Below are 22,461 nucleotides of genomic sequence, written 5' to 3'. Positions count from 1 at the left end.
TGCAAAGGGCTGAAATGATCATACCTTTGATGTTAAGGCCTCCCAAGAATGCCTAAGAGAGCTTAGCATGTGGAAGGTCACAACGAGCAGTGGGCTCTATCAGACGTCTATTTTTACAGTGAAATGCACAGTGTCACCCAAACAGCAACTTTAAAGATAGGGCTTTCAAACTGAATGTCATCAATCTGTCCAATGCCTGGATTAAATCCCTTGAGTTTTGTACGGCTAGGTCAAGTCATTGATGCACATGCATTGTGGTTTTTTTTTTTTAAGTGTGTTTTGCCATGTCATTGCCAGTGTGGTTTTCACAGGCTAAGCAACTCACTGGGCTCTATGAGACTAAGGCCTAGTTTATTCCCAGTGAGCTTGCTGGAGATAGGTTAAAGGGTTGGCACGGAGGCTTCGAGAGTGATTTTTAAAAAGTGAATTTTGCTGAGTCAAAGTATTAGTGCAATAGGCTTAAGAGTGTTTTTTCACAGGCTATTTAAATATGCTGTCTTAACTGTAACAATCAAATTAGATTAGCCTTGTGACTAAACTTTGTAAGGTGGAAAATCTAAGGGACCGGAAATGTCTTTAGCTTCGTTAATTATTAGAGACACATATTTTAGTACCATGTGTGGTGAAGTTGGAAAATCAGCTCTGGCGGAACCACAGCATAGCCAAAAACATTGCAAAGGGCTGAAATGATCATACCTTTGATGTTAAGGCCTCCCAAGAATGCCTAAGAGAGCTTAGCATGTGGAAGGTCACAACAAGCAGTGGGCTCTATTAGACGTCTATTTTTACAGTGAAATGCACAGTGTCACCCATCCAGCAACTTTAAAGCTAGGGCTTTTAAACTGAATGTCATCCATCTGTCCAATGCCTGGATTAAAGTCCTTGATTTTTGTATGACTAGGTCAACTCATTGATGCACATGCATTGTAGTTTTTTTTTTTTAAAGTGTGTTTTGACATGTCATTGCCAGTGTGGTTTTCACAGGCTAAGCAACTCACTGGGCTCTATGAGACTAAGGCCTAGTTTATACCCAGTGAGCTTGCTGGAGATAGGTTAAAGGGTTGGCACGGAGGCTTCGAGAGTGATTTTTAAAAAGTGAATTTTGCTGAGTCAAAGTATTAGTGCGCTAGACTTAGGAGTGTTTTTTCACAGGCTATTTAAATATGCTGTCTTAACTGTAACAATCAAATTAGATTAGCCTTGTGACTAAACTTTGTAGGGTGGAAAATCTAAGGGACCGGAAATGGCTTGAGCTTCGGTAAATATTAGAGACACATATTTTAGTACCATGTGTGGTGAAGTTGGAAAATCAGCTCTGGCGGAACCACAGCATAGCCAAAAATGTTGCAAAGGGCTGAGATCATCATACCTTTGATGTTAAGGCCTCTCAAGAATGCCTAAGAGAGCTTAGCATGTGGAAGGTCACAACGAGCAGTGGGCTCTATCAGACGTCTATTTTTACAGTGAAATGCACAGTGTCACCCAACCAGCAACTTTAAAGCTAGGACTTTCAAACTTAATGTCATCCATCTGTCCAATGCCTGGATTAAAGTCCTTGATTTTTGTATGACTAGGTCAACTCATTGATGCACATGCATTGTTTTTTTTTTTTTTTAAAGTGTGTTTTGCCATGTCATTGCCAGTGTGGTTTTCACAGGCTAAGCAACTCACTGGGCTCTATGAGACTAAGGCCTAGTTTATTCCCAGTGAGCTTGCTGGAGATAGGTTAAAGGGTTGGCACGGAGGCTTCGAGAGTGATTTTTAAAAAGTGAATTTTGCTGAGTCAAAGTATTAGTGCAATAGGCTTAAGAGTGTTTTTTCACAGGCTATTTAAATATGCTGTCTTAACTGTAACAATCAAATTAGATTAGCCTTGCTGACTAAACTTTGTAGGTGGAAAATCTAAGGGACCGGAAATGGCTTGAGCTTCGGTAAATATTAGAGACACATATTTTAGTACCATGTGTGGTGAAGTTGGAAAATCATCTTTGGTGGAGCCACAGCATAGCCAAAAACATTGCAAAGGGCTGAAATGATCATACCTTTGATGTTAAGGCCTCCCAAAAATGCATAAGAGAGCTTAGCATGTGGAAGGTCACAACAAGCATGGGCTCTATCAGATGTCTATTTTTTCAGAGAAATGCACAGTGTCACCCAAACAGCAACTTTAAAGATAGGGCTTTCAAACTGAATGTCATCAATCTGTCCAATGCCTGGATTAAATCCCTTGAGTTTTGTACGGCTAGGTCAAGTCATTGATGCACATGCATTGTGGGTTTTTTTTTTTTAAAGTGTGTTTTGCCATGTCATTGCCAGTGTGGTTTTCACAGGCTAAGCAACTCACTGGGCTCTATGAGACTAAGGCCTAGTTTATAGCCAGTGAGTTTGCTGGAGATAGGTTAAAGGGTTGGCACGGAGGCTTCGAGAGTGATTTTTAAAAAGTGAATTTTGCTGAGTCAAAGTATTAGTGCGCTAGACTTAGGAGTGTTTTTTCACAGGCTATTTAAATATGCTGTCTTAACTGTAACAATCAAATTAGATTAGCCTTGTGACTAAACTTTGTAAGGTGGAAAATCTAAGGGACCGGAAATGGCTTGAGCTTCGGTAAATATTAGAGACACATATTTTAGTACCATGTGTGGTGAAGTTGGAAAATCAGCTCTGGCGGAACCACAGCATAGCCAAAAACATTGCAAAGGGCTGAAATGATCATACCTTTGATGTTAAGGCCTCCCAAGAATGCCTAAGAGAGCTTAGCATGTGGAAGGTCACAACGAGCAGTGGGCTCTATCAGACGTCTATTTTTACAGTGAAATGCACAGTGTCACCCAACCAGCAACTTTAAAGCTAGGACTTTCAAACTTAATGTCATCCATCTGTCCAATGCCTGGATTAAAGTCCTTGATTTTTGTATGACTAGGTCAACTCATTGATGCACATGCATTGTAGTTTTTTTTTTTTAAAGTGTGTTTTGCCATGTCATTGCCAGTGTGGTTTTCACAGGCTAAGCAACTCACTGGGCTCTATGAGACTAAGGCCTAGTTTATAGCCAGTGAGTTTGCTGGAGATAGGTTAAAGGGTTGGCACGGAGGCTTCGAGAGTGATTTTTAAAAAGTGAATTTTGCTGAGTCAAAGTATTAGTGCACTAGACTTAGGAGTGTTTTTTCACAGGCTATTTAAATATGCTGTCTTAACTGTAACAATCAAATTAGATTAGCCTTGTGACTAAACTTTGTAAGGTGGAAAATCTAAGGGACCGGAAATGGCTTGAGCTTCGGTAAATATTAGAGACACATATTTTAGTACCATGTGTGGTGAAGTTGGAAAATCAGCTCTGGCGGAACCACAGCATAGCCAAAAACATTGCAAAGGGCTGAAATGATCATACCTTTGATGTTAAGGCCTCCCAAGAATGCCTAAGAGAGCTTAGCATGTGGAAGGTCACAACAAGCAGTGGGCTCTATTAGACGTCTATTTTTACAGTGAAATGCACAGTGTCACCCATCCAGCAACTTTAAAGCTAGGGCTTTTAAACTGAATGTCATCCATCTGTCCAATGCCTGGATTAAAGCCCTTGAGTTTTGTACGGCTAGGTCAAGTCATTGATGCACATGCATTGTGGGTTTTTTTTTTTTAAAGTGTGTTTTGCCATGTCATTGCCAGTGTGGTTTTCACAGGCTAAGCAACTCACTGGGCTCTATGAGACTAAGGCCTAGTTTATAGCCAGTGAGCTTGCTGGAGATAGGTTAAAGGGTTGGCACGGAGGCTTCGAGAGTGATTTTTAAAAAGTGAATTTTGCTGAGTCAAAGTATTAGTGCACTAGACTTAGGAGTGTTTTTTCACAGGCTATTTAAATATGCTGTCTTAACTGTAACAATCAAATTAGATTAGCCTTGCGACTAAACTTTGTAGTGTGGAAAATCTAAGGGACCGGAAATGGCTTGAGCTTCGGTAAATATTAGAGACACATATTTTAGTACCATGTGTGGTGAAGTTGGAAAATCAGCTCTGGCGGAACCACAGCATAGCCAAAAACATTGCAAAGGGCTGAAATGATCATACCTTTGATGTTACGACCTCTCAAGAATGCCTAAGAGAGCTTAGCATGTGGAAGGTCACAACGAGCAGTGGGCTCTATCAGACGTCTATTTTTACAGTGAAATGCACAGTGTCACCCAACCAGCAACTTTAAAGCTAGGACTTTCAAACTTAATGTCATCCATCTGTCCAATGCCTGGATTAAAGTCCTTGATTTTTGTAAGACTAGGTCAACTCATTGATGCACATGCATTGTGGGGTTTTTTTTTTAAGTGTGTTTTGCCATGTCATTGCCAGTGTGGTTTTCACAGGCTAAGCAACTCACTGGGCTCTATGAGACTAAGGCCTAGTTTATTCCCAGTGAGCTTGCTGGAGATAGGTTAAAGGGTTGGCACGGAGGCTTCGAGAGTGATTTTTAAAAAGTGAATTTTGCTGAGTCAAAGTATTAGTGCAATAGGCTTAAGAGTGTTTTTTCACAGGCTATTTAAATATGCTGTCTTAACTGTAACAATCAAATTAGATTAGCCTTGTGACTAAACTTTGTAGTGTGGAAAATCTAAGGGACCGGAAATGGCTTGAGCTTCGGTAAATATTAGAGACACATATTTTAGTACCATGTGTGGTGAAGTTGGAAAATCATCTTTGGTGGAGCCACAGCATAGCCAAAAACATTGCAAAGGGCTGAAATGATCATACCTTTGATGTTAAGGCCTCCCAAAAATGCCTAAGAGAGCTTAGCATGTGGAAGGTCACAACAAGCAGTGGGCTCTATCAGACGTCTATTTTTACAGTGAAATGCACAGTGTCACCCATCCAGCAACTTTAAAGCTAGGGCTTTTAAACTGAATGTCATCCATCTGTCCAATGCCTGGATTAAATCCCTTGAGTTTTGTACGGCTAGGTCAAGTCATTGATGCACATGCATTGTGGGTTTTTTTTTTTTAAGTGTGTTTTGCCATGTCATTGCCAGTGTGGTTTTCACAGGCTAAGCAACTCAGTGGGCTCTATGAGACTAAGGCCTAGTTTATAGCCAGTGAGCTTGCTGGAGATAGGTTAAAGGGTTGGCACAGAGGCTTCGAGAGTGATTTTTAAAAAGTGAATTTTGCTGAGTCAAAGTATTAGTGCAGCTAGACTTAGGAGTGTTTTTTCACAGGCTATTTAAATATGCTGTCTTAACTGTAACAATCAAATTAGATTAGCCTTGTCGACTAAACTTTGTAGGTGGAAAATCTAAGGGACCGGAAATGGCTTGAGCTTCGGTAAATATTAGAGACACATGTTTTAGTACCATGTGTGGTGAAGTTGGAAAATCAGCTCTGGCGGAACCACAGCATAGCCAAAAACATTGCAAAGGGCTGAAATGATCATACCTTTGATGTTAAGGCCTCCCAAGAACGCCTAAGAGAGCTTAGCATGTGGAAGGTCACAACAAAGAGTGGGCTCTATTAGACGTCTATTTTTACAGTGAAATGCACAGTGTCACCCATCCAGCAACTTTAAAGCTAGGGCTTTTAAACTGAATGTCATCCATCTGTCCAATGCCTGGATTAAAGTCCTTGATTTTTGTATGACTAGGTCAACTCATTGATGCACATGCATTGTAGTTTTTTTTTTTTAAAGTGTGTTTTGCCATGTCATTGCCAGTGTGGTTTTCACAGGCTAAGCAACTCACTGGGCTCTATGAGACTAAGGCCTAGTTTATAGCCAGTGAGCTTTGCTGGAGATAGGTTAAAGGGTTGGCACGGAGGCTTCGAGAGTGATTTTTAAAAAGTGAATTTTGCTGAGTCAAAGTATTAGTGCACTAGACTTAGGAGTGTTTTTTCACAGGCTATTTAAATATGCTGTCTTAACTGTAACAATCAACTTAGATTAGCCTTGTGACTAAACTTTGTAGTGTGGAAAATCTAAGGGACCTGAAATGGCTTGAGCTTCCTTAAATATTAGATACAAATATTTTAGTACCATGTGTGGTGAAGTTGGAAAATCAGCTCTGGCGGAACCACAGCATAGCCAAAAACATTGCAAAGGGCTGAAATGATCATACCTTTGATGTTAAGGCCTCCCAAGAATGCCTAAGAGAGCTTAGCATGTGGAAGGTCACCACGAGCAGTGGGCTCTATCAGACGTCTATTTTTACAGTGAAATGCACAGTGTCACCCAACCAGCAACTTTAAAGCTAGGGCTTTTAAACTGAATGTCATCCATCTGTCCATTGCCTGGATTAAATGCATTGAGTTTTGTACGGCTAGGTCAATTCATTGATGCACAGGCATTGTGGGTTTTTTTTTTTTAAAGTGTGTTTTGCCATGTCATTGCCAGTGTGGTTTTCACAGGCTAAGCAACTCACTGGGCTCTATGAGACTAAGGCCTAGTTTATACCCAGTGAGCTTGCTGGAGATAGGTTAAAGGGTTGGCACAGAGGCTTCGAGAGTGATTTTTAAAAAGTGAATTTTGCTGAGTCAAAGTATTAGTGCAATAGGCTTAAGAGTGTTTTTTCACAGGCTATTTAAATATGCTGTCTTAACTGTAGCAATCAAATTAAATTAGCCTTGTAACTAAACTTTGTAAGGTGGAAAATCTAAGGGACCGGAAATGGCTTGAGCTTCGGTAAATATTAGAGACACATATTTTAGTACCATGTGTGGTGAAGTTGGAAAATCAGCTCTGGCGGAACCACAGCATAGCCAAAAACATTGCAAAGGGCTGAAATGATCATACCTTTGATGTTAAGGCCTCCCAAGAATGCCTAAGAGAGCTTAGCATGTGGAAGGTCACAACAAACAGTGGGCTCTATTAGACGTCTATTTTTACAGTGAAATGCACAGTGTCACCCATCCAGCAACTTTAAAGCTAGGGCTTTTAAACTGAATGTCATCCATCTGTCCAATGCCTGGATTAAAGTCCTTGATTTTTGTATGACTAGGTCAACTCATTGATGCACATGCATTGTAGTTTTTTTTTTTTTAAAGTGTGTTTTGACATGTCATTGCCAGTGTGGTTTTCACAGGCTAAGCAACTCACTGGGCTCTATGAGACTAAGGCCTAGTTTATACCCAGTGAGCTTGCTGGAGATAGGTTAAAGGGTTGGCACAGAGGCTTCGAGAGTGATTTTTAAAAAGTGAATTTTGCTGAGTCAAAGTATTAGTGCGCTAGACTTAGGAGTGTTTTTTCACAGGCTATTTAAATATGCTGTCTTAACTGTAACAATCAAATTAGATTAGCCTTGTGACTAAACTTTGTAAGGTGGAAAATCTAAGGGACCGGAAATGGCTTGAGCTTCGGTAAATATTAGAGACACATATTTTAGTACCATGTGTGGTGAAGTTGGAAAATCAGCTCTGGCGGAACCACAGCATAGCCAAAAACATTGCAAAGGGCTGAAATGATCATACCTTTGATGTTAAGGCCTCCCAAGAATGCCTAAGAGAGCTTAGCATGTGGAAGGTCACAACAAAGAGTGGGCTCTATTAGACGTCTATTTTTACAGTGAAATGCACAGTGTCACCCAACCAGCAACTTTAAAGCTAGGGCTTTTAAACTGAATGTCATCCATCTGTCCAATGCCTGGATTAAAGTCCTTGAGTTTTGTATGGCTAGGTCAACTCATTGATGCACATGCATTGTGGGGTTTTTTTTTTTAAAGTGTGTTTTGCCATGTCATTGCCAGTGTGGTTTTCACAGGCTAAGCAACTCACTGGGCTCTATGAGACTAAGGCCTAGTTTATTCCCAGTGAGCTTGCTGGAGATAGGTTAAAGGGTTGGCACGGAGGCTTCGAGAGTGATTTTTAAAAAGTGAATTTTGCTGAGTCAAAGTATTAGTGCGCTAGACTTAGGAGTGTTTTTTCACAGGCTATTTAAATATGCTGTCTTAACTGTAACAATCAAATTAGATTAGCCTTGCGACTAAACTTTGTAGGGTGGAAAATCTAAGGGACCGGAAATGGCTTAAGCATTGGTAAATATTAGAGACACATATTTTAGTACCATGTGTGGTGAAGTTGGAAAATCAGCTCTGGCGGAACCACAGCATAGCCAAAAACATTGCAAAGGGCTGAAATGATCATACCTTTGATGTTAAGGCCTCCCAAGAATGCCTAAGAGAGCTTAGCATGTGGAAGGTCACAACGAGCAGTGGGCTCTATCAGACGTCTATTTTTACAGTGAAATGCACAGTGTCACCCAACCAGCAACTTTAAAGCTAGGGCTTTTAAACTGAATGTCATCCATCTGTCCAATGCCTGGATTAAATCCCTTGAGTTTTGTACGGCTAGGTCAAGTCATTGATGCACATGCATTGTGGGGTTTTTTTTTTTAAGTGTGTTTTGCCATGTCAATGCCAGTGTGGTTTTCACAGGCTAAGCAACTCAGTGGGCTCTATGAGACTAAGGCGTAGTTTCTTCCCAGTGAGCTTGCTGGAGATAGGTTAAAGGGTTGGCACGGAGGCTTCGAGAGTGATTTTTAAAAAGTGAATTTTGCTGAGTCAAAGTATTAGTGCACTAGACTTAAGAGTGTTTTTTCACAGGCTATTTAAATATGCTGTCTTAACTGTAACAATCAAATTAGATTAGCCTTGTGACTAAACTTTGTAGTGTGGAAAATCTAAGGGACCGGAAATGGCTTGAGCTTCGGTAAATATTAGAGACACATATTTTAGTACCATGTGTGGTGAAGTTGGAAAATCAGCTCTGGCGGAACCACAGCATAGCCAAAAATATTGCAAAGGGCTGAAATGATCATACCTTTGATGTTAAGGCCTCCCAAGAATGCCTAAGAGAGCTTAGCATGTGGAAGGTCACAACGAAGCAGTGGGCTCTATCAGACGTCTATTTTTACAGTGAAATGCACAATGTAACCCAACCAGCAACTTTAAAGCTAGGGCTTTTAAAGTGAATGTCATCCATCTGTCCAATGCCTGGATTAAAGCCCTTGAGTTTTGTACGGCTAGGTCAAGTCATTGATGCACATGCATTGTGGGTTTTTTTTTTTTAAAGTGTGTTTTGCCATGTCATTGCCAGTGTGGTTTTCACAGGCTAAGCAACTCACTGGGCTCTATGAGACTAAGGCCTAGTTTATACCCAGTGAGCTTTGCTGGAGATAGGTTAAAGGGTTGGCACGGAGGCTTCGAGAGTGATTTTTAAAAAGTGAATTTTGCTGAGTCAAAGTATTAGTGCAGCTAGACTTAGGAGTGTTTTTTCACAGGCTATTTAAATATGCTGTCTTAACTGTAACAATCAAATTAGATTAGCCTTGCGACTAAACTTTGTAGGTGGAAAATCTAAGGGACCGGAAATGGCTTGAGCTTCGGTAAATATTAGAGACACATATTTTAGTACCATGTGTGGTGAAGTTGGAAAATCAGCTCTGGCGGAACCACAGCATAGCCAAAAACATTGCAAAGGGCTGAAATGATCATACCTTTGATGTTAAGGCCTCCCAAGAATGCCTAAGAGAGCTTAGCATGTGGAAGGTCACAACGAGCAGTGGGCTCTATCAGACGTCTATTTTTACAGTGAAATGCACAGTGTCACCCAACCAGCAACTTTAAAGCTAGGGCTTTTAAACTGAATGTCATCCATCTGTCCAATGCCTGGATTAAAGCCCTTGAGTTTTGTACGGCTAGGTCAAGTCATTGATGCACATGCATTGTGGGTTTTTTTTTTTAAAGTGTGTTTTGCCATGTCATTGCCAGTGTGGTTTTCACAGGCTAAGCAACTCACTGGGCTCTATGAGACTAAGGCCTAGTTTATTCCCAGTGAGCTTGCTGGAGATAGGTTAAAGGGTTGGCACGGAGGCTTCGAGAGTGATTTTTAAAAAGTGAATTTTGCTGAGTCAAAGTATTAGTGCAGTAGATTTAGGAGTGTTTTTTCACAGGCTATTTAAATATGCTGTCTTAACTGTAACAATCAAATTAGATTAGCCTTGCGACTAAACTTTGTAGGGTGGAAAATCTAAGGGACCGGAAATGGCTTGAGCTTCGGTAAATATTAGAGACACATATTTTAGTACCATGTGTGGTGAAGTTGGAAAATCAGCTCTGGCGGAACCACAGCATAGCCAAAAACATTGCAAAGGGCTGAAATGATCATACCTTTGATGTTAAGGCCTCCCAAGAATGCCTAAGAGAGCTTAGCATGTGGAAGGTCACAACGAGCAGTGGGCTCTATCAGACGTCTATTTTTACAGTGAAATGCACAGTGTCACCCAACCAGCAACTTTAAAGCTAGGGCTTTTAAACTGAATGTCATCCATCTGTCCAATGCCTGGATTAAATCCCTTGAGTTTTGTATGGCTAGGTCAAGTCATTGATGCACATGCATTGTGGGTTTTTTTTTTTAAAGTGTGTTTTGCCATGTCATTGCCAGTGTGGTTTTCACAGGCTAAGCAACTCACTGGGCTCTATGAGACTAAGGCCTAGTTTATAGCCAGTGAGTTTGCTGGAGATAGGTTAAAGGGTTGGCACGGAGGCTTCGAGAGTGATTTTTAAAAAGTGAATTTTGCTGAGTCAAAGTATTAGTGCGCTAGACTTAGGAGTGTTTTTTCACAGGCTATTTAAATATGCTGTCTTAACTGTAACAATCAAATTAGATTAGCCTTGCGACTAAACTTTGTAGGGTGGAAAATCTAAGGGACCGGAAATGGCTTGAGCTTCGGTAAATATTAGAGACACATATTTTAGTACCATGTGTGGTGAAGTTGGAAAATCAGCTCCGGCCGAACCACAGCATAGCCAAAAATATTGCAAAGGGCTGAAATGATCATACCTTTGATGTTAAGGCCTACCAAGAATGCCTAAGAGAGCTTAACATGTGGAAGGTCACAACGAGCAGTGGGCTCTATCAGACGTCTATTTTTACAGTGAAATGCACAATGTAACCCAACCAGCAACTTTAAAGCTAGGGCTTTTAAAGTGAATGTCATCCATCTATCCAATGCCTGGATTAAAGCCCTTGAGTTTTGTACGGCTAGGTCAAGTCATTGATGCACATGCATTGTGGGTTTTTTTTTTTAAAGTGTGTTTTGCCATGTCATTGCCAGTGTGGTTTTCACAGGCTAAGCAACTCACTGGGCTCTATGAGACTAAGGCCTAGTTTATAGCCAGTGAGTTTGCTGGAGATAGGTTAAAGGGTTGGCACGGAGGCTTCGAGAGTGATTTTTAAAAAGTGAATTTTGCTGAGTCAAAGTATTAGTCTGCTAGACTTAGGAGTGTTTTTTCACAGGCTATTTAAATATGCTGTCTTAACTGTAACAATCAAATTAGATTAGCCTTGTGACTAAACTTTGTAAGGTGGAAAATCTAAGGGACCGGAAATGGCTTGAGCTTCGGTAAATATTAGAGACACATATTTTAGTACCATGTGTGGTGAAGTTGGAAAATCAGCTCTGGCGGAACCACAGCATAGCCAAAAACATTGCAAAGGGCTGAAATGATCATACCTTTGATGTTAAGGCCTCCCAAGAATGCCTAAGAGAGCTTAGCATGTGGAAGGTCACAACGAAGCAGTGGGCTCTATCAGACGTCTATTTTTACAGTGAAATGCACAGTGTCACCCATCCAGCAACTTTAAAGCTAGGGCTTTTAAACTGAATGTCATCCATCTGTCCAATGCCTGGATTAAAGCCCTTGAGTTTTGTACGGCTAGGTCAAGTCATTGATGCACATGCATTGTGGGGTTTTTTTTTTTAAGTGTGTTTTGCCATGTTATTGCCAGTGTGGTTTTCACAGGCTAAGCAACTCACTGGGCTCTATGAGACTAAGGCCTAGTTTATAGCCAGTGAGCTTGCTGGAGATAGGTTAAAGGGTTGGCATGCAGGCTTCAAGAGTGATTTTTAAAAAGTGAATTTTGCTGAGTCAAAGGATTAGTGCGCTAGACTTAGGAGTGTTTTTTCACAGGCTATTTAAATACGCTGTCTTAACTGTAACAATCAAATTAGATTAGCCTTGTGACTAAACTTTGTATGGTGGAAGATCTAAGGGACCGGAAATGGCTTGAGCTTCGGTAAATATTAGAGACACATATTTTAGTACCATGTGTGGTGAAGTTGGAAAATCAGCTCTGGCGGAACCACAGCATAGCCAAAAACATTGCAAAGGGCTGAAATGATCATACCTTTGATGTTAAGGCCTCCCAAGAATGCCTAAGAGAGCTTAGCATGTGGAAGGTCACAACGAGCAGTGGGCTCTATCAGACGTCTATTTTTACAGTGAAATGCACAGTGTCACCCAACCAGCAACTTTAAAGCTAGGGCTTTTCAAACTGAATGTCATTCATCTGTCCAATGCCTGGATTAAAGCCCTTGAGTTTTGTACGGCTAGGTCAAGTCATTGATGCACATGCATTGTGGGTTCTTTTTTTTAAAGTGTGTTTTGCCATGTCATTGCCAGTGTGGTTTTCACAGGCTAAGCAACTCAGTGGGCTCTATGAGACTAAGGCCTAGTTTATAGCCAGTGAGTTTGCTGGAGATAGGTTAAAGGGTTGGCACGGAGGCTTCGAGAGTGATTTTTAAAAAGTGAATTTTGCTGAGTCAAAGTATTAGTCTGCTAGACTTAGGAGTGTTTTTTCACAGGCTATTTAAATATGCTGTCTTAACTGTAACAATCAAATTAGATTAGCCTTGTGACTAAACTTTGTAGGGTGGAAAATCTAAGGGACCGGAAATGGCTTGAGCTTCGGTAAATATTAGAGACACATATTTTAGTACCATGTGTGGTGAAGTTGGAAAATCAGCTCTGGCGGAACCACAGCATAGCCAAAAACATTGCAAAGGGCTGAAATGATCATACCTTTGATGTTAAGGCCTCCCAAGAATGCCTAAGAGAGCTTAGCATGTGGAAGGTCACAACAAGCAGTGGGCTCTATTAGACGTCTATTTTTACAGTGAAATGCACAGTGTCACCCATCCAGCAACTTTAAAGCTAGGGCTTTTAAACTGAATGTCATCCATCTGTCCAATGCCTGGATTAAAGTCCTTGATTTTTGTATGACTAGGTCAACTCATTGATGCACATGCATTGTGGGTTTTTTTTTTTTAAAGTGTGTTTTGCCATGTCATTGCCAGTGTGGTTTTCACAGGCTAAGCAACTCACTGGGCTCTATGAGACTAAGGCCTAGTTTATAGCCAGTGAGTTTGCTGGAGATAGGTTAAAGGGTTGGCACGGAGGCTTCGAGAGTGATTTTTAAAAGTTGGATTTTGCTGAGTCAAAGTATTAGTGCGCTAGACTTAGGAGTGTTTTTTCACAGGCTATTTAAATATGCTGTCTTAACTGTAACAATCAAATTAGATTAGCCTTGCGACTAAACTTTGTAGGGTGGAAAATCTAAGGGACCGGAAATGGCTTGAGCATCGGTAAATATTAGAGACACATATTTTAGTACCATGTGTGGTGAAGTTGGAAAATCATCTTTGGTGGAGCCACAGCATAGCCAAAAACATTGCAAAGGGCTGAAATGATCATACCTTTGATGTTAAGGCCTCCCAAGAATGCCTAAGAGAGCTTAGCATGTGGAAGGTCACAACAAGCAGTGGGCTCTATTAGACGTCTATTTTTACAGTGAAATGCACAGTGTCACCCATCCAGCAACTTTAAAGCTAGGGCTTTTAAACTGAATGTCATCCATCTGTCCAATGCCTGGATTAAAGTCCTTGATTTTTGTATGACTAGGTCAACTCATTGATGCACATGCATTGTGGGGTTTTTTTTTTTAAAGTGTGTTTTGCCATGTCATTGCCAGTGTGGTTTTCACAGGCTAAGCAACTCACTGGGCTCTATGAGACTAAGGCCTAGTTTATAGCCAGTGAGTTTGCTGGAGATAGGTTAAAGGGTTGGCACGGAGGCTTCGAGAGTGATTTTTAAAAAGTGAATTTTGCTGAGTCAAAGTATTAGTGCAATAGGCTTAAGAGTGTTTTTTCACAGGCTATTTAAATATGCTGTCTTAACTGTAGCAATCAAATTAAATTAGCCTTGTAACTAAACTTTGTAAGGTGGAAAATCTAAGGGACCGGAAATGGCTTGAGCTTCGGTAAATATTAGAGACACATATTTTAGTACCATGTGTGGTGAAGTTGGAAAATCAGCTCCGGCCGAACCACAGCATAGCCAAAAACATTGCAAAGGGCTGAAATGATCATACCTTTGATGTTAAGGCCTCCCAAGAATGCCTAAGAGAGCTTAGCATGTGGAAGGTCACAACGAGCAGTGGGCTCTATCAGACGTCTATTTTTACAGTGAAATGCACAGTGTCACCCAACCAGCAACTTTAAAGCTAGGACTTTCAAACTTAATGTCATCCATCTGTCCAATGCCTGGATTAAAGTCCTTGATTTTTGTATGACTAGGTCAACTCATTGATGCACATGCATTGTGGGGTTTTTTTTTTAAAGTGTGTTTTGCCATGTCATTGCCAGTGTGGTTTTCACAGGCTAAGCAACTCACTGGGCTCTATGAGACTAAGGCCTAGTTTATACCCAGTGAGCTTGCTGGAGATAGGTTAAAGGGTTGGCACAGAGGCTTCGAGAGTGATTTTTAAAAAGTGAATTTTGCTGAGTCAAAGGATTAGTGCGCTAGACTTAGGAGTGTTTTTTCACAGGCTATTTAAATATGCTGTCTTAACTGTAACAATCAAATTAGATTAGCCTTGCGACTAAACTTTGTAGTGTGGAAAATCTAAGGGACCGGAAATGGCTTGAGCTTCGGTAAATATTAGAGACACATATTTTAGTACCATGTGTGGTGAAGTTGGAAAATCAGCTCTGGCGGAACCACAGCATAGCCAAAAACATTGCAAAGGGCTGAAATGATCATACCTTTGATGTTAAGGCCTCCCAAGAATGCCTAAGAGAGCTTAGCATGTGGAAGGTCACAACGAGCAGTGGGCTCTATCAGACGTCTATTTTTACAGTGAAATGCACAGTGTCACCCAACCAGCAACTTTAAAGCTAGGGCTTTCAAACTGAATGTCATCCATCTGTCCAATGCCTGGATTAAATCCCTTGAGTTTTGTACGGCTAGGTCAAGTCATTGATGCACATGCATTGTGGGTTTTTTTTTTTAAGTGTGTTTTGCCATGTCATTGCCAGTGTGGTTTTCACAGGCTAAGCAACTCACTGGGCTCTATGAGACTAAGGCCTAGTTTATAGCCAGTGAGTTTGCTGGAGAGAGGTTAAAGGGTTGGCACGGAGGCTTCGAGAGTGATTTTTAAAAAGTGAATTTTGCTGAGTCAAAGTATTAGTGCGCTAGACTTAGGAGTGTTTTTTCACAGGCTATTTAAATATGCTGTCTTAACTGTAACAATCAACTTAGATTAGCCTTGTGACTAAACTTTGTAGTGTGGAAAATCTAAGGGACCTGAAATGGCTTGAGCTTCCGTAAATATTAGAGACACATATTTTAGTACCATGTGTGGTGAAGTTGGAAAATCAGCTCTGGCGGAACCACAGCATAGCCAAAAACATTGCAAAGGGCTGAAATGATCATACCTTTGATGTTAAGGCCTCCCAAGAATGCCTAAGAGAGCTTAGCATGTGGAAGGTCACAACGAGCAGTGGGCTCTATCAGACGTCTATTTTTACAGTGAAATGCACAGTGTCACCCAACCAGCAACTTTAAAGCTAGGGCTTTCAAACTTAATGTCATCCATCTGTCCAATGCCTGGATTAAATTCCTTGATTTTTGTACGGCTAGGTCAAATCATTGATGCACATGCATTGTGGGTTGTTTTTTTTTAAAGTTTGTTTTGCCATGTCATTGCCAGTTTGGTTTTAACAGGCTAAGCAACTCACTGGGATCTATGAGACTAAGGCCTAGTTTATAGCCAGTGAGTTTGCTGGAGATAGGTTAAAGGGTTGGCACGGAGGCTTCGAGAGTGATTTTTAAAAAGTGCATTTTGCTGAGTCAAAGTATTAGTGCGCTAGACTTAGGAGTGTTTTTTCACAGGCTATTTAAATATGCTGTCTTAACTGTAACAATCAAATTAGATTAGCCTTGCGACTAAACTTTGTAGTGTGGAAAATCTAAGGGACCGGAAATGGCTTGAGCTTCGGTAAATATTAGAGACACATATTTTAGTACCATGTGTGGTGAAGTTGGAAAATCAGCTCTGGCGGAACCACAGCATAGCCAAAAACATTGCAAAGGGCTGAAATGATCATACCTTTGATGTTAAGGCCTCCCAAGAATGCCTAAGAGAGCTTAGCATGTGGAAGGTCACAACGAGCAGTGGGCTCTATCAGACGTCTATTTTTACAGTGAAATGCACAGTGTCACCCAACCAGCAACTTTAAAGCTAGGGCTTTTAAACTGAATGTCATCCATCTGTCCAATGCCTGGATTAAAGCCCTTGAGTTTTGTACGGCTAGGTCAAGTCATTGATGCACATGCATTGTGGGTTTTTTTTTTTAAAGTGTGTTTTGCCATGTCATTGCCAGTGTGGTTTTCACAGGCTAAGCAACTCACTGGGCTCTATGAGACTAAGGCCTAGTTTATAGCCAGTGAGTTTGCTGGAGATAGGTTAAAGGGTTGGCACGGAGGCTTCGAGAGTGATTTTTAAAAAGTGAATTTTGCTGAGTCAAAGTATTAGTGCGCTAGACTTAGGAGTGTTTTTTCACAGGCTATTTAAATATGCTGTCTTAACTGTAACAATCAAATTAGATTAGCCTTGCGACTAACCTTTGTATGGTGGAAGATCTAAGGGACCGGAACTGGCTTGAGCTTTGGTAAATATTAGAGACACATATTTTAGTACCATGTGTGGTGAAGTTGGAAAATCAGCTCTGGCGGAACCACAGCATAGCCAAAAACATTGCAAAGGGCTGAAATGATCATACCTTTGATGTTAAGGCCTCTCAAGAATGCCTAAGAGAGCTTAGCATGTGGAAGGTCACAACGAGCAGATGGCTTGCATTCTTTCGGCCTTCAATGGCGTGCCGGCTAGCAGAAGGTGTCCAAATGTGGACTTCAGCCAGAAATCGAAAAATCAATCAATGGAAACTGCCAACACGGGCTGGTTGGTCTAGGCGTATGATTCCTCGTTAGGGTGCGAGAGGTCCCGGTTTCAAATCCCGGACGAGCCCTGTTTCCTTACTTTAGATCCACAGGTGTCTGGCACCATTTATTAGTGGCCCTTTCTGAAAGTGCTGGGCCCCTGACTTCTGTTTCTTTCAAATGTCCAGTAAAAAGGGGACTATAGGGGGGTGTGAAAAGGCTTGTTGGTCTAGAGGTATGATTCTCGCTTTGGGTGTGAGAGGTCCCGGGTTCAATTCCCGGACAAGCCCGCCTTCACCTCAAATCTCTGACTGATGTTAGAGTGAGGAAACTTCTTTAAGATTATGCTAAGTAGTGTCCAACTTCAGACAATACAAGAGTGCCCACTTCCTGTCCTGGTGATCTAAGCCAGAATTTGCTTGTTAGGTTTTAAGGAATTTACTTAGGTAACAATCACCTAAACCTGACGTCTGTTTTTACAGAGAAATGCACAGTGTCACCCAACCAGCAACTTTAAAGCTAGGGATTTCAAACTTAATGTCATCCATCTGTCCAATGCCTGGATTAAAGTCCTTGATTTTTGTACGGCTAGGTCAACTCATTGATGCACATGCATTGTGGGTTGTTTTTTTTTAAAGTGTGATTTGCCATGTCATTGCCAGTGTGGTTTTCACAGGCTAAGCAACTCACTGGGCTCTATTAGACTAAGACCTAGTTTATAGCCAGTGAGTTTGCTGGAGAGAGGTTAAAGGGTTGGCACGGAGGCTTCGAGAGTGATTTTTAAAAGGTGGATTTTGCTGAGTTAAAGTATTAGTGCGCTAGACTTAGGAGTGTTTTTTCACAGGCAATATAAATATGCTGTCTTAACTGTAACAATCAACTTAGATTAGCCTTGTGACTAAACTTTGTACTGTGGAAAATCTAAGGGACCTGAAATGGCTTGAGCTTCGGTAAATATTAGAGACACATATTTTAGTACCATGTGTGGTGAAGTTGGAAAATCAGCTCTGGCGGAACCACAGCATAGCCAAAAACATTGCAAAGGGCTGAAATGATTATACCTTTGATGTTAAGGCCACTCAAGGATGCCTAAGGGATATCAGCATGTGGAAGGTCACAACGAGCAGTGGGCTCTATCAGACGTCTATTTTTACAGGGAAATGCTGTGTCACCCAACCAGCAACTTTAAAACTAGGACTTTCAAACTTAATGTCATCCATCTGTCCAATGCCTGGATTAAATTCCTTGATTTTTGTACGGCTAGGTCAACTCATTGATGCACATGCATTGTGGGTTGTTTTTTTTAAAAGTTTCTTTTGCCATGTCATTGCCAGTGTGGTTTTCACAGGCTAAGCAACTCACTGGGCTCTATGAGACTAAGGCCTAGTTTATAGCCAGTGAGTTTGCTGGAGAGAGGTTAAAGGGATGGCATGCAGGCTTCAAGAGTGATTTTTAAAAAGTGAATTTTGCTGAGTCAAAGTATTAGTGCACTAGACTTAGGAGTGTTTTTTCACAGGCTATTTAAATATGCTGTCTTAACTGTAACAATCAAATTAGATTAGCCTTGCGACTAAACTTTGTAAGGTGGAAAATATAAGGGACCGGAAATGGCTTCTGCTTCGGTAAATATTAGAGACACATATTTTAGTACCATGTGTGGTGAATTTGGAAAATCAGCTCTGGCGGAACCACAGCATAGCCAAAAACGTTGCAAAGGGCTGAAATGATCATACCTTTGATTTTACGACCTCTCAAGAATGCATAAGAGAGCTTAGCATGTGGAAGGTCACAACAAGCAGTGGGCTCTATTAGACGTCTATTTTACAGTGAAATGCACAGTGTCACCCATCCAGCAACTTTAAAGCTAGGGCTTTTAAACTGAATGTCATCCATCTGTCTTATGCCTGGATTAAAGCCCTTGAGTTTTGTACGGCAAGGTCAAGTCATTGATGCACATGCATTGTGGGTTTTTTTTTTTTAAAGTGTGATTTGCCATGTCATTGCCAGTGTGGTTTTCACAGGCTAAGCAACTCACTGGGCTCTATGAGACTAAGGCCTAGTTTATAGCCAGTGAGTTTGCTGGAGAGAGGTTAAAGGGTTGGCACGTAGGCTTCGAGAGTGATTTTTAAAAGGTGGATTTTGCTGAGTTAATGTATTAGTGCGCTAGACTTAGGAGTGTTTTTTCACAGGCAATATAAATATGCTGTCTTAACTGTAACAATCAAATTAGATTAGCCTTGCGACTAACCTTTGTATGGTGGAAGATCTAAGGGACCGGAACTGGCTTGAGCTTTGGTAATTATTAGAGACACATATTTTAGTACCATGTGTGGTGAAGTTGGAAAATAAGCTCTGGCGGGAAGACAACATAGCCAAAAACATTCAAAGGGTTGAAATGATCATACCTTTGATGTTAAGGCCTCTCAAGAATGCCTAAGGGATATCAGCATATGGCAGGTCACAATGAGCAGATGGCTTGCATTCTTTCGGCCTTCAATGGCGTGCCGGCTAGCAGAAGGTGTCCAAATGTGGACTTCAGCCAGAAATCGAAAAATCAATCAATGGAAACTGCCAACACGGGCTGGTTGGTCTAGGCGTATGATTCCTCGTTAGGGTGCGAGAGGTCCCGGTTTCAAATCCCGGACGAGCCCTGTTTCCTTACTTTAGATCCACAGGTGTCTGGCACCATTTATTAGTGGCCCTTTCTGAAAAGTGCTGGGCCCCTGACTTCTGTTTCTTTCAAATGTCCAGTAAAAAGGGGACTATAGGGGGGTGTGAAAAGGCTTGTTGGTCTAGAGGTATGATTCTCGCTTTGGGTGTGAGAGGTCCCGGGTTCAATTCCCGGACAAGCCCGCCTTCACCTCAAATCTCTGACTGATGTTAGAGTGAGGAAACTTCTTTAAGATTATGCTAAGTAGTGTCCAACTTCAGACAATACAAGAGTGCCCACTTCCTGTCCTGGTGATCTAAGCCAGAATTTGCTTGTTAGGTTTTAAGGAATTTACTTAGGTAACAATCACCTAAACCTGACGTCTGTTTTTACAGAGAAATGCACAGTGTCACCCAACCAGCAACTTTAAAGCTAGGGCTTTCAAACTTAATGTCATCCATCTGTCCAATGCCTGGATTAAAGTCCTTGATTTTTGTACGGCTAGGTCAACTCATTGATGCACATGCATTGTGGGTTTTTTTTTTTTAAAGTGTGTTTTGCCATGTCATTGCCAGTGTGGTTTTCACAGGCTAAGCAACTCACTGGGCTCTATGAGACTAAGGCCTAGTTTATAGCCAGTGAGTTTGCTGGAGATAGGTTAAAGGGTTGGCACGGAGGCTTCGAGAGTGATTTTTAAAAAGTGAATTTTGCTGAGTCAAAGTATTAGTGCGCTAGACTTAGGAGTGTTTTTTCACAGGCTATTTAAATATGCTGTCTTAACTGTAACAATCAAATTAGATTAGCCTTGTGACTAAACTTTGTAAGGTGGAAAATCTAAGGGACCGGAAATGGCTTGAGCTTCGGTAAATATTAGAGACACATATTTTAGTACCATGTGTGGTGAAGTTGGAAAATCAGCTCTGGCGGAACCACAGCATAGCCAAAAACATTGCAAAGGGCTGAAATGATCATACCTTTGATGTTAAGGCCTCCCAAGAATGCCTAAGAGAGCTTAGCATGTGGAAGGTCACAACGAGCAGTGGGCTCTATCAGACGTCTATTTTTACAGTGAAATGCACAGTGTCACCCAACCAGCAACTTTAAAGCTAGGGCTTTCAAACTTAATGTCATCCATCTGTCCAATGCCTGGATTAAAGTCCTTGATTTTTGTACGGCTAGGTCAACTCATTGATGCACATGCATTGTGGGTTTTTTTTTTTAAAGTGTGTTTTGCCATGTCATTGCCAGTGTGGTTTTCACAGGCTAAGCAACTCACTGGGCTCTATGAGACTAAGGCCTAGTTTATAGCCAGTGAGTTTGCTGGAGAGAGGTTAAAGGGTTGGCACTGCAGGCTTCGAGAGTGATTTTTAAAAAGTGAATTTTGCTGAGTCAAAGTATTAGTGCACTAGACTTAGGAGTGTTTTTTCACAGGCTATTTAAATATGCTGTCTTAACTGTAACAATCAAATTAGATTAGCCTTGCGACTAAACTTTGTAAGGTGGAAAATCTAAGGGACCGGAAATGGCTTGAGCTTCGGTAAATATTAGAGACACATATTTTAGTACCATGTGTGGTGAAGTTGGAAAATCAGCTCTGGCGGAACCACAGCATAGCCAAAAACATTGCAAAGGGCTGAAATGATCATACCTTTGATGTTAAGGCCTCCCAAGAATGCCTAAGAGAGCTTAGCATGTGGAAGGTCACAACAAGCAGTGGGCTCTATTAGACGTCTATTTTTACAGTGAAATGCACAGTGTCACCCCTCCAGCAACTTTAAAGCTAGGGCTTTTAAACTGAATGTCATCCATCTGTCCAATGCCTGGATTAAAGCCCTTGAGTTTTGTACGGCTAGGTCAAGTCATTGATGCACATGCATTGTGGGTTTTTTTTTTTAAAGTGTGTTTTGCCATGTCATTGCCAGTGTGGTTTTCACAGGCTAAGCAACTCACTGGGCTCTATGAGACTAAGGCCTAGTTTATAGCCAGTGAGTTTGCTGGAGAGAGGTTAAAGGGTTGGCACTTAGGCTTCGAGAGTGATTTTTAAAAGTGAATTTTGCTGAGTCAAATGTATTAGTGCAGCTAGACTTAGGAGTGTTTTTTCACAGGCTATTTAAATACGCTGTCTTAACTGTAACAATCAAATTAGATTAGCCTTGTGACTAACCTTTGTATGGTGGAAGATCTAAGGGACCGGAACTGGCTTGAGCTTTGGTAATATTAGAGACACATATTTTAGTACCATGTGTGGTGAAGTTGGAAAATCAGCTCTGGCGGAACCACAGCATAGCCAAAAACATTGCAAAGGGTTGAAATGATCATACCTTTGATGTTAAGGCCTCTCAAGAATGCCTAAGGGATATCAGCATATGGCAGGTCACAATGAGCAGATGGCTTGCATTCTTTCGGCCTTCAATGGCGTGCCGGCTAGCAGAAGGTGTCCAAATGTGGACTTCAGCCAGAAATCGAAAAATCAATCAATGGAAACTGCCAACACGGGCTGGTTGGTCTAGGCGTATGATTCCTCGTTAGGGTGCGAGAGGTCCCGGTTTCAAATCCCGGACGAGCCCTGTTTCCTTACTTTAGATCCACAGGTGTCTGGCACCATTTATTAGTGGCCCTTTCTGAAAAGTGCTGGGCCCCTGACTTCTGTTTCTTTCAAATGTCCAGTAAAAAGGGGACTATAGGGGGGTGTGAAAAGGCTTGTTGGTCTAGAGGTATGATTCTCGCTTTGGGTGTGAGAGGTCCCGGGTTCAATTCCCGGACAAGCCCGCCTTCACCTCAAATCTCTGACTGA

At 41.4% G+C, this 22,461-nt stretch overlaps 3 non-coding genes across 3 annotated transcripts; all 3 read left to right on the top strand.

The window, feature by feature from the left end:
* The first annotated feature begins 17,235 nt into the window (after nt 1–17,235).
* On the top strand, nt 17,236–17,307 carry trnap-ugg. The gene has a single exon. It is a non-coding gene; the product is annotated as a tRNA-Pro (tRNA).
* A 2,491-nt stretch (nt 17,308–19,798) lies between these two features.
* On the top strand, nt 19,799–19,870 carry trnap-ugg. Its single transcript has one exon. It is a non-coding gene; the product is annotated as a tRNA-Pro (tRNA).
* Nucleotides 19,871–22,364: 2,494 nt separating this feature from the next.
* Nucleotides 22,365–22,436, top strand: trnap-ugg. Its single transcript has one exon. It is a non-coding gene; the product is annotated as a tRNA-Pro (tRNA).
* Nucleotides 22,437–22,461: the final 25 nt, after the last annotated feature.

The sequence above is a fragment of the Electrophorus electricus genome, chromosome 21 (assembly GCF_013358815.1).
Source record: "Electrophorus electricus isolate fEleEle1 chromosome 21, fEleEle1.pri, whole genome shotgun sequence".
Taxonomy (NCBI): Eukaryota; Metazoa; Chordata; class Actinopteri; order Gymnotiformes; family Gymnotidae; genus Electrophorus; species Electrophorus electricus.
This window is presented reverse-complemented; position numbering and strand designations above follow the sequence as displayed.